Genomic DNA, 10,903 nt, shown 5'->3' on the forward strand with positions numbered 1-10,903 from the left:
GAAGAAATAATTGAATTAAAGACTTCTTTGCTGGAAAGAAGTCTTTAATAGCAAGAAACCAAAATGTTAATGTTTAATGGCAAGAAACCAAGTTTTCTGGCTAGCTAGAAAGAGTGGTCTCCAAATGTGTATGTGTTTTTTATACCTTTCCTTGGTTTTCAAAACTCATTTCTGATTTGTGGAGTTTCTGGGTTTTCAAACGGTCATTTCTGATTCGTGGAGCAGTGTCTATTGATGGGCTTATTTCTTTATCCAATCTTGCTCAGGAGAAGGTTAATCTCTGTCTCAGGAAAGAATCTGATGTGTTTCATTATTATTGTTATGTCTTTTCTGTGTCCCTGTTCTAATCTTGTTAATTTAAATTGCTGATAGCTGGCCTCACATTCCTGCGGTTAAACCTATCTTAAATGTTTGTTTAGGCTGATACTTTGTAGCTGGCACTTTAGGTGTTTGGTCTGCCTATGGCCGTTTTACCTAGATCAGATTGCTTTTCTTTGCATTGGGATTTTTCTGTATTGGCCAATGTATTTCTTGTTTGATTAAATTATATCTTTTATTGGGGTGAAGGGGGTGTCTCTCATCAGCCAGAAACTGATCCACGCAAACAAGCAAAGCCCCATCCGTGGGATGCAGGCAGCACATGAAACCAGCCCCCCTCCAGTCCGCAGAAAAACCTCTCTCCACGGAACCGGTCCCTAGTGCTCAAAAGGTTGGGGACCTCTGTTCTATTTGTCCCAGAAAGGATAATAAATGTAAGGAATGGTGGAAAATTCTTTTTTCTGGCGGCAGAAGAATGGAAATTCCTCTTAATATAGCTAATATATTAGGGAATAGGGCAGTGATAGCAACCTTTTAGAGACCAAGTGCCCAAACCGCAACCGAAAACCCAATTATTTATCGTAAAGTGCCAGGGCTGCATCAGCATTGTGGTGCCCTCGGGGGGCAGGGGGTGTGGCCCACTGGGTGGGAGTGGCTGCGGTGGTGACGGCAGACTGAGTGGCCATGGCAGAGTGGACGTGGCCACCTTGATATTGCTTGTGGGGGGACGCCTGTGAGGGCTTGGCAGGATTGGGGGAGATCCAGAGGGTCTCTGGTGGGTGGGGCAGTGAGCAGGAGGTTCGTCCTGCGGGGTAAGGCAGGGGGTAGGGCAGGGGTGCCATTGCTGCGGGGCAAGGCGAAGCAGGGGCAGTGGCTGCCTGACACCATCAGCCCCTGCACACAGAGGCCAGCGAGCACATGGTGTGCTCTACCACCTCTACTTGAGCTTGCTAGCCAGCTGCTTCGCCTCCTTTGTGCTGGGTGGGGCTGCCGCTCCGGGCACAAGCAGTGGCCTATTGGACCTGCGCGAGCTGGCAGCGGCGCCAAGTGTGCCCACAGAGAGGACTCTGAGTGCTGCCTCTGGCATGCGTGCCATAGGTTCGCCATCACTGGAATAGCGTATAGCACCATATAGTAAAATTTGACAAGTTGTCAAAATTTAATATGATTCAGAGGCAGAAGCATGTCTCCTAGATCAGGGCTTTTCAACCAATGGTACGGGTACCACCTGTGGTACATTGGCACCTGGCAGGTGGTACATGACCATCCTAGAAAAGGTAGTGGTAGTGGGGGAGGGGAATGAGCTGAACCGGTGGCAGTACTGCACAAGCCTGAGCGAGAGATGGCTGGAGCTGCAGGGCTGTCAGGGCTCAGTGGAAGCACCAGGATCAGTGCCAGGCTCCAGCTGGAGCTCGGTGCTGATCCTGGTGCTTCTGCTGAGCCTTGAAGAAGCACCAATCAGCTGGAATGTTGCAGCTTCTCCAGGGTCTTGTGATTTACATTCAGATGCTTGGCAACTGATTCATATTTATGATGGTCACAGTGTCCCAGGGTCACTTGAAGTGACCAAAACCTGCTGCAACCACCCAGCAGATGGGGGGAACATTTTCTGGTGCATTGGCCGGGAAAAGCTTGAGTGAGGCGATATTTCGCTGAGGACGGCTGGACCCTTCGGACCTGCTGGTAAGCCATCTCTGAACAATTCTCCAGGCGCCATGGGGGTGTGTTTCCTCCAGGAGACAGCTGTGGCTTCTCAGCAGAGCCGACAGTACTGAAGGCCAGTCCAAGAACCCTTTGGGAAAGGAAAGGAAGTCTGAACCAACTCCTGGCCAGGATGGGTGTAACTACAAGGCAGGCGAGTATGTGTTTAAAGTAATGGTACCTATCTCATTTGAAGATAGAAGAGGGGGCCTGATCACTCCCCTGGACTCGGGACGGCGATCCTAATGAAGTCCGTGTTAGGTTGTGTGGGTGGTTAAGCCAGTGCATTCCCTACTAGTGACCGCCGGCGCTGTAGGTCATTGGCAGTGTATTAGGATGGGGGGGGGCATAGTAGCGTTCCCAGCACCCTGCTGGAATGCAGGTTAAAAGGATTTGATAATTAAGGATAGACTGAGGTATATATATTGATCAGTGGGGTGATGCTGTTGCAGGACAGGCAGAGGATTTATTGCAATGTCAGGCTGAAATGGTTCGTTTGTGTGTGGCTAGACCCAAAGGAAAAAAAGCTTCAAATACAAACTAAAAGAGTGAAAGATGTGAAGATTTTAGAGACTAAGGTGTCAGATGCTAAGAAGGAGATAAGGATGGAGGTAGAGGAGTTGATTCTCAGACCTCCTCCCTACGTTCCACCTTTCTCCCCCTCCCCCCCCCAGTGCCGGCTGTGGCAGAGCCAGCAGCCGCTCTGCTGGAGGAAGGGCTGATTGCCCCTGCTGTGTCCCAAGAAAGGCAGCCAGCTGTGAGACGAAAACAGAAAGGGGGAGGCTGTCAGCCCCCAAGGAGGAAGGGGATTTGGAAGGTCTCTCTGTAAATGTGAGGGGAGAAGTAAGTAAAGAGGACGTGGCAGGATGTACATGTTAGGCAGTGTTTGAAGGATAGGTTGCCGGCTGTATGGGATATACAGCCAGAGATGAAAGCCAGGGCACCAGAAAAGGACCCTGAATGGAATACACAAAATCCAGCACACATGACTTTGTTAAAGGAATATCAGAATTTAGTAGTAGAGGCTCTTTGCAACGCTGGAAAGCCTTCAGTGAATGTGTTAAAGCCGTCTTTTGTGATGCAGGAGGCAGATGAAAGTCCGGAAAGTTTTTTTGCAAAGGCTGATTGAGGCTTATGGGCTTTATACACAGGTTGATCCAAGGAGTGCAGACAATGTGCGAATGTTGAATGAGAGGTTCATAGCACAGAGTTATGAAGATATAAGAAAGAAGTTGCAGAGGTTAGTTAGAAGGAGCATTAGGAAAGAACACTACAGAATTGTTGGAGGTGGCCAGGAAGGTGTTTGTTAATAGGGATAAGGTGGAAAAACAGGAAAGAGATGCTAGAATGCATAAGAAAATTGAGTTGTTGGCGGTGGCATTGCAAGGAGGGATCATGCTGGGACCCAACCAGTGTGCTAATTGCAAGGAGGAAGGTCATTGGCAAAGAGAATGTCCAAGAAGGCAGATGTGAGGTAGAGGTTGGAGAGGAAGAGAAGGCAGAGGATGTGGAGGTGTTGGCAGTGGGCCCCCCATGCACTCCCCCTTCATGGGTAGAGGGCAGAGAGGGGCTCCAAGGAATGTGAGAGATGGTCCAGGGAGTGTAAGAGATGGTCTGAGGAATGGGACATTGGAATAGAGACAGGGAGATTGAAGGAATTGGATTGGCAGGGACTAACTGGTCAGATTGACGAGGACCTGGCTTGAAGGAAGCCCCCCCTGAGCCATTTACTTTAAATATAGGGGGCAAACAGACAACGTTTTTGGTGGATACTGGAGCAGGAAGATCAGTTGTGGATTTGAAAGCAGAGTCTTTGTGTGTGAAGTAAATATGACTGTTACTAACCTCAAGAGAAAAGAAGATACAAAAAAATATATATATATAACCTCACTCTGTTTGTCTGGCCAACAAACAAAGTGAAGAAAGATGTGTTTGTTTATTTATTTATTTTTTCTCCCTCTTAAGAACAGCCCAAAGTTACCTGCTCAGGCAGGAAATCCTATACCATTTTCTTGCCTATTCTGCTCTCTCCCTTTTGCAAATGTTAGTGTGTTAATGCCTTTTCAAACTCTATCTGCAGACACAACCCCCTTTCCCCCCCTGCTTTTTTTTCTGGCTGTGTTGCTTTGAGAGGGAGAGAGATAGAGAGAGATAGAGAGAGAGGAGAAAGGGGAGGGGTTGATCTTTTTAACTTTTTCTGGGTTGATCTTTTTAACTTTTTCTGGGTTGATCTTTTTAACTTTTTCCTTTTTAGCTTAGAATTCAGGTTTGAGAAAGGTTGGGTGGCTGTGAAAATTTAATGCCCACTTTTGCAATTTTTTCTATTCAAAAGAGGAGTCAGTAATTGTTGGACAACTTTTTTTTTGGAAATTTTTGAGTTTAAATTGTTTAATATCAACCAAAAGAGTTTGCTTAGATTTGTAAATGTTCTCCCTATTTAATGGAAATTTAATGGAAATCTGTTTCCATCTGAATGGAATTTGATTAAATTGGGATTTGACTAACTTTATATTAAAAGCAATACTAGAGTTTAGAAAAAAAAAACTTTCAGTAACTCAGAATATCTTATTAAACTTGTTTATTTTTTTGTGTGAAGTTAAAACGAAGTTGAGAAAAATTTTGGGACTATAAATAGCTATGCTGTTTTGAGTAAAGATTTGTATGCAAAACTGTTAGAAAAAGAGCTTGTGTTAATAAATGCAAACAGGGTTTGGTGAGCTCTCCTTTGTTGGTTCTTTGCTAGGTAATTTATTTATAAACAAGGACAAAGGTTGGAGGAGGTTTTGGCCCAGAAGTGTGTGCGTGGGGGGGGGGGGAAGGCAGCCAGTGGCATTTTTATCTAAAATTGACATTTGGGGACATCTTGGGGGTTAGCATTTCTTATCAAGTGTGGACAATTTTAATCAGGAAGCCTAAAGGAGGTATACACTTGTTCGTAGCAAAGTGGTTTTCAGTTGTGGATTTGAAAGATGCTTTTTTCACGATTCCTATTCACAAGGCTAGCCAGCCGTTGTTTGCTTTTGAATGGGAGGGAGAACAAAAGAATGCCTTTAGGGAAGTGAAACGAGCCCTCACATCAGCTCCAGCTTTTAGCCTTGCCTAACTTAGAAAAGCCTTTCAATTTGTATGTTGATACCAGGAAGAATGTTGCCTTGGGGGTGTTAACTCAACAATTAGGACAGTGGCAATGCCTGGTGGCTTACTTATCTAAGCAATTAGATGGGGTTGCCCAAGGCTGGCCACATTGCCTGAAGGTTCTTGCTGCTATAGCAGTCCTTTTACAGGACTGTAATAAATTGACCTTCTCATGTCCCATAAGTGTCCACACCCCTCATGCAGTTCATTCTATCTTGGATATAGTAGCAGAATTATGGGCATTAATTAGGGCATTGGAAAGAGCTGAAGGGGAAACTTTGAATGTTTGGACTGATAGTAAATATGCTTTTCTAACTCTGCATGCTCATGGTGCTGTGTATAAGGAGAGGGGATTCAGGGATTCAGCTGGCAAACATGGGTTACATGGACACTTGATAAAGCATCTTCTCGATGCAGTACAAAAGCCAGCAAAGGTTTCAGTTATGCATTGTAAAGGGCCATCAGGGGGGAGTATGGGGGAACTGAATAAGCAAGTGGAAAAACTTAGGAATTATGTTGTTGAACAAACACCTCCTAAACTAATAACAAGATGTCATCCCTTTAAACCAGGGGATAAGGTGTGGGTAAAACATTGGAGACATGAACAACTGGAGGGGAGATGGAAAGGACCTTATGAAGTAATAATGGCCTCTCCTTTAGCAATAAAGATTGCAGAATCTAAATCTTGGATTCACTGGACCAGAGTTAAAGCAGCTGCAGAACCTCTGTGGACAGTGAACAGGGACCCCAAGGTTCCCACCAAACTCACTCTTAAACGTGTTTAGTATGTTTAATGAATATTTTATTGTTTGTAAACCAGATATTGTATTAGCACAAGTGTATCCTGCACATATATCTACGGCTGTCTGGCTGAAATTCAACCCCCTGCTAAGCCACACCCGGAAGCTGGCTTTCTACGCACGGGAGAAGAAAGGATGAAAGGCTTCCTTCTGCTTTTATATAGTACTATTGTTGCATGTAATAATGTTTGTCTTTCTAATTTAGGCCAATGGAGCAAGCCAGAAGAAGCTCCATGCCTTATCCAATCTTATGCTATAGGCACGGGCACTTGTAAAGGTCACCCCCCATTGGATTTTCTCCAGAATGCTGGAATGGTATCTGGCCTCATCCTTGTCAATTTCCCCAAGCATTTGACAGAATAGTTAAAGAAGCCTCCTCCTCCTGTTACTCTGGAATGTGGGCCTCCTTTATTCTGGGGATGGGAGCGGGTCACCCTAGTCTCGCAGTTGAAGACGGGATGGAAGGGGACTTGCATCGTACATGTAATCCCGGGGGAATTAGGAGTTACTAACCAACGACCCCCGAGGAAGCGCCCAGAGAGAAAACGAAGCAAAAGGTCCCAGCAGAATAAGGATATGCCCCATCCATTGGAGTCAAGGATGCAATATAATTTGTGGGTCAATTGGCTAAACTAGCCAACACAACTGATTTTTGCCTTTCTAAAGCATATGACATGGAAAATTTGCTGTCCACATGTTTAATACCCGTATGTGTTCCTGTCACAGCAGCCAAGGAGTTTAGTCAATATGGGTTTAAAGAACACATAGGCTATGAAACAATGTACAGCTGGGTCACATTTCCAAGTTTCTACCCACTGATGCTTTAGCTTTACATACTCCTAACGTAGCCATTCCAGAAGACTTATAATGTGCACATATCACAGGGTGTGAGCAGAATATACCTTCACCTCATTGCCTGAAAGTGAGCCAAGAAAAGCTAAATTGCACATCTTTCCAAACAGTGTCTTTTGGGTATGCAAACATATGGTTACCTAAAGGGTGGTTCTTCACATGTGGGAATTCCAGAGACAAGAGTATAACAACATACATACATCAGACCCAAGTGTTATGGAATGAAACTTATCTGCATAGATGAGATAAGTCTCATCAGGGGGGAATAAAGTGGTACCTGGAAAAATACTGATGGTCCGACAAAGGATGTGTATAAAAGGCAGATGGCCCAACAAAAATGTGGGTAAAAGGGAGGTTTGTTTTGCTTACAAGACAACTCTTAAATTTAGGATGGCCAGACATCCTGTTCCCAGCTCTGCACATGATATATTACTAACTGCTTGTCACATGGTGTATCTAAATTGCTTAACACTTGATATATTGCTGATTGCTAAAAACATTCCAATGTAAACGAGGAGCTATCGATTATAGATCTGTCTAGTAGTTTTCCCATGTTAGAATAAGGACCTATAGAATGTAACCATGTGAGGCATGTGACCTGCTCAGGAAATAACTCTGCTTGAAGGGTTATAAAAATGGTCATCAATGTACAATCTGGGTTCAGATTCTTTAGCCATGATGGCTCTCTGAACCTGCGCAATAAACTTCCCTTTCCTGGAAAGAGCTGACTCAAGTTTGTTTTTCAATTCTACAACAAGTAGGAGCTAGAATCAGGTCATGTTTGCCATTGGTTTACATATATGCAATTGAAAGATTTAAGTTAGATAAGAATCATGGGTTTAATTTTGTTAAAAATGTATTGGAAAGCCTCCTGTGCGATAGTGATGAACATAGTATTGCTAAAGTTTATAAAATGTTATTGAATTTAAATCCGAAAAATGAACAAGTAAAACATTGTATGATTCAGTGGGCAAAGAATTTTGGGTATAATATAATGCTTGAACAATGGGAAAATATGTGGAATAAAGGGTTAAAATTTACATTAAATTATAATCTAAAAGAACATTTTTACAAGATGATGTACCATTGGTACTTAACACCAGACAAGTTTTGTGTGCTGTTGCTGATCTTGGAAACAACTCTCTGATCTCTTGTTCGGTGTTGTGATTTCTGCTTGAAAACCCTGAAACTCTGACCATTGGACTGGCTGACAAACTTGATGGTCTCGGAGTTGCGGAAGCAAAGAATTTAGTCCAGTTCAGCAGACGGGTAAGCGCCGAGCTGCAAGCGACCGATAGAGAAGATGCCTTTTCCATTCCCTCAGTGGCTGCATAACGGCGGTTCGGAGAGCCCGTCAGCGGTCTTCCTCCCTCTCCCCCTCCTCCCGCATCCAACTCGCTCTTCAGAAGGACAAGCAGAGCCAATCGCAGAGCTGGAGAAGGCTTCCCGGTACATGCAAATAAGCATTCCCACAGAGCATTGTGGGAACAGCGCAAACGGGAGCTCGCCTCCGCTGACGATACGGCGGAGCCTCCGAGAACCTGATCCGCGCAGGAGTGAATGCTTACAGGCGTGGGGAAAAGAGTCCGGCTGAACAGTGTGGGCCACTGTGATATGAAATGAGTGGAGCAGAGGCGGGCGCGCGTCCCGGCGCCAAGCAAAGCATACTTACCTGGCAGGGGAGACACCTTGATCACGAAGGAGGTTTTCCCAGGGTGAGGCTCATCCATTGCACTGCGGGTGTGCTGACCCCTGCGATTTCCCCAAATGCGGGAAACTCGACTGCATAATTTGTGGTAGTGGGGGACTGCGTTCGCGCTTTCCCCTGGTTTTTTTGTTGAAGAATAGATTTACGGTTTTGTCTGAGTGAGTTATTCGTTTGTAAGTTACACTACATATCATAACGATTTCCAAACTTTCATTAAACATTTTAAAATCCGCTGTATCAGTCGAAAAATTGCTAACAACTGTCAAGACGTAACGAAACAAACAGTAGTAAAAAAAGAGTCCAGTTGCCTCAGACTGTGGAAAGGTTTTTTTGTATATGAAAAATACAGGTACAAAAATTTCAAACGCTAAAACGCTCCAATTGTTTCCCTGTTTAAATTCCGCAGACGCAATTTTTAGAAGATTTACAAATCTAAAACACCGAAATAACATTCATTTTTCTATCTTTAAACCAATCAATCAGGGGAAAGCGCGAACGCAGTCCCCCACTACCACAAATTATGCAGTCGAGTTTCCCGCATTTGGGGAAATCGCAGGGGTCAGCACACCCGGAGTGCAATGGATGAGCCTCACCCTGGGAAAACCTCCTTCGTGATCAAGGTGTCTCCCCTGCCAGGTAAGTATGCTTTGCTTGGTGCCGGGACGCGCTCCCACGATCGCCTCACTCACTCCAGGTCATAGTAGCCCATAGTACGTCGCCCGTGTCCTCCCGACCACGCTTTTTACACGCGGTAACTTCCTGAGAATACCGCGAGAGGAGGTCGTGGGGGGCACACACAACACTCGCCACCCTCCGTGCGACGCGCTTACCGCTTCCCCATAATGCCCGGCGCCGGCGCCTTATCTGCATACGGCCCGCGGAGCTCCTCCTCTTTCTCGGCCCTGTGCCGCGTGGATGGTGTGGGCTGGGCGGTGCCTCGCTCGCCCGGCTTTCTGCGGAGGCGTTGCCGGAGATGTTGCTAGTGCGCAACCGCAGCCTCGGAGTCTTGGCTTCCCTTCGGTCGCCTCCTTTGAGTTTTTAACGTCTCGCGGGTTCCTTGCTGATTTTCGCCTAGGCTTCGCTCGTTTTAACGGTGCCGCCCTTCCTGCCTTAGTTAACCGGGTACTGCCCTGTACGGCTGAAGGGTTGCTCAGTTAAGGCGAGGAAAAAAGTTCCTTGGAGCCGGCGTGATGGGTGGAAGTGCCTGGTCTCGGAGGAAAGCAGTTGGAAAAGTTATTCCATCTCTCCCTGGGAAGGGGTGGAATTGAAGGCTACAGAGGACCCTGCTCTAGTCCTGAAATGTCGACTGGGGGTGCAGCTATTTAATATAAAGCATTTTCACTTTTGAACAGATGTACCGTGTTCCAGTGTTCCCCAAAATATGGCTTATGCCTGTGCATTTCGAATTCTGGCCTATGGAATATGCAAGGATGGGTATTAACTCCCTTGTTTTGTGAGATTGCTTTATTACTTAACACCTTGTAGGTTACCTGCAACTCCTCACAGAAGAGTTTGGGGGAGCAGGCCTTGTGCCTTTGAATCCTTGGGGATTTCAACCGCTTTTCTTATGTCAAGCATGGGCAGCAGGAGATGGAGTGAAACTGGCTAGTCACCTCTTTGCTAACCTGGGAGGAATTCCAGTCAGCTGGGGTATTTATTTATTTATGTATTTAGACATCTGCTCCCTAGGCAAAGTCACCCATCAGGGGATGTATTGGCTGCTGTTGAAAGCAGTCAGTAGGAGCTGAAGTGTTCCCAGGCCTTGTACATCGTGTATTGAATTTCTAAGGCTGCCCACGTCAAATATTCTGGGTGACTTTTAAAGGGTTGAACCTATCACCAAACCAACTTTTAAAACAGTAACTCTGCTGGAAAAAATAAATCAGATGTGTTGCACTGTTACTGGTGCTTATCAGGACCACACATAAAAGTAACTAGGAACCTGCTTGAGAAGTAATTCTTCATTTTCTTCTTGAAAGCCAGAAGGGTTGGGCCACATTCTTTGTGATGGTGGATGCATATTCCATCAACATCCAAGATACCAGCAAAGTGTTATAAATCACTCAAGTGCTACAAATGTATTGAGACAAAACATGTTACTTATTTAAGTAACTTATATATGTATCAAGCCAGATTAGGTATATTACGGTAGGTAAATTTATCATGAAGTAGGTGGCCTCAGTTATGGCTCGGTGTGAGACAAAGGAAACATATTAAGAAAATGTTCTTAAACTGTTGATATCTTCAAACAGTGGAAATGCAGGGAAGTGGCTACAAGAAACTAAATAAATTTTATCCTAGGCTAATTTCTTGAATAGTGAAAATATTTTGTTATCTCAATAATGATTATTAGGTATCAATCTGTTGATGAATGAAATTGGAGCTTGAA

At 45.0% G+C, this 10,903-nt stretch overlaps 2 non-coding genes across 2 annotated transcripts; one reads left to right on the forward strand and one right to left on the reverse strand.

The window, feature by feature from the left end:
• The first annotated feature begins 8,470 nt into the window (after positions 1-8,470).
• On the forward strand, positions 8,471-8,634 carry LOC120309849. The gene has a single exon (XR_005557207.1). It is a non-coding gene; the product is annotated as a U1 spliceosomal RNA (small nuclear RNA).
• A 360-nt stretch (positions 8,635-8,994) lies between these two features.
• Positions 8,995-9,158, reverse strand: LOC120309851. Its single transcript, XR_005557209.1, has one exon. It is a non-coding gene; the product is annotated as a U1 spliceosomal RNA (small nuclear RNA).
• Positions 9,159-10,903: the final 1,745 nt, after the last annotated feature.

This window comes from Crotalus tigris, unplaced genomic scaffold (assembly GCF_016545835.1).
Source record: "Crotalus tigris isolate CLP2741 ecotype Arizona unplaced genomic scaffold, ASM1654583v1 scf7180000018080.108236, whole genome shotgun sequence".
NCBI lineage: Eukaryota > Metazoa > Chordata > Lepidosauria > Squamata > Viperidae > Crotalus > Crotalus tigris.